Source organism: Frankliniella occidentalis, unplaced genomic scaffold (assembly GCF_000697945.3).
Source record: "Frankliniella occidentalis isolate FOCC.00 unplaced genomic scaffold, Focc_3.1 Scaffold19, whole genome shotgun sequence".
Classification (NCBI taxonomy): domain Eukaryota; kingdom Metazoa; phylum Arthropoda; class Insecta; order Thysanoptera; family Thripidae; genus Frankliniella; species Frankliniella occidentalis.
Window position 1 is genome coordinate 601,840 of NW_026267149.1, and position 1,605 is coordinate 603,444.

A 1,605-nucleotide genomic window follows, 5' to 3' on the forward strand; every position below is an offset into this window, starting at 1 on the left:
CCTCTCCCTCTCCCTCTCTCTCTCTCTCTCTCTCTCACACACACACACACACACACACACCAGCCATAGACGCAACACAACTCCCCATCCCCCTTGCTATCACACACGCACACACACACACACACTACCGGCCGGGGTTGCGCCCTACGGCCCCGAACGATCTCATGAAAGCTGCAACAGGGGAGTGAAAAAAATAACCCTCTGCCCTATGTAACTCCCTCTCTCTTTCTCTCTCTCTCTCTCTCTCTCACGCACACGCACACGCACACACACACACGCACACGCACACACACACACACACACACCAGCCACAGACGCAACACAACTCCCCATCCCCTCTTGCTATCACGCACACACTACCGGCCGGGGTTGCGCCCTACGGCCCCGAACGATCTCATGAAAGCTGCAACAGGGGAGTGAAAAAAAAAAATAACCCTCTGCTCTATGTAACTCCACCCCGCCCCACCCCTCACTCCCTCCCTCCATTACCGGCCCCTCCCCTCTCCGGTCCTGGGGGCTGCGAGCAAACGGAGTCTCGATAGCTTTGTCATGTCGGGGGAGGGGCACGTCGCAGGACTGCACAGCTCCTGGGCCCCGCACCGTACTCGGCGACTGGGAGGGGGTGCCATCCCCCAGGCGGGCGCGGGGCCGCGCGGGAGGTCTACACACACACATAGACCCCAGCAAGGGATCCAGAGTCCAACCAACGGAAATGAAAATACAAGGGTCGGGGGTTATTTCCACCGCCATCCGATGCTGCTGTCGGTGTGGGTGCGGCCCCGCCTCGCCCCGTCCAGCCGCACGACGTCCTCCTGCCGTCAGACTCAAGCGTGCAATCTAAGTTTGTTCGGCGCCATCCGCCGCCGTACACTTCAAGGACCTCATTAGGACTGAACGGTCGCGCCCACCAGGTCGCGGCCGAGCAGCCGCCCGGAGGGCGGGCCGGCCCGCACTACGGCCGCACGCCGCGGGCCGGCCTACCTCGCCGCTCGCAGGCGTCAGGCGAGAGTCACGGCGCGCGGCCCGCCGGGCCCGAGACGGCCCACGGCCCGACCTCAAGCATTCAAGCTCGAGTCTCAGGTTCGGCCACCCAACAGTTGTAAGTTTTCCACACTTGTAAAACAAATGAAGAAAGTTGCACACCAAATGACGTGCAGTTTCAAGTGTATAATAAAAACTAACTTCATTACGTCAAACTAAACTAGACGTCAATTGGTGAGAAAAAATTAAAAATTTCGCTATCGTTTTGATAACTAATGTTTTATGTTTGCACACTACGAAGTGTGCAGTTGGTTAAACACCATGTCATGTGCAAGATCATGAGTTGCGCACTTATTAGGTGTGCAATATTTGCAACACTTTGTTTTACCAGTGGAATGACTAACCTAAGAGCGTTCAATACAGCAGTTGTCACTTCGCAAGTGTCATCTTTTACTTTAGACACGAACAGAGTGAGCTTCAGACACCTTCCTTGATTTTGCATATAATGTGCCGTTGTACGTTTTGGACGCGCGTGCGGGTGGGCTGGCCGACCTCGCTCACGAGCGGTGCAGCATTAATAAAGAATGAGTCTCTGGACCATCCTTTAATTTTTACCCAGATGGA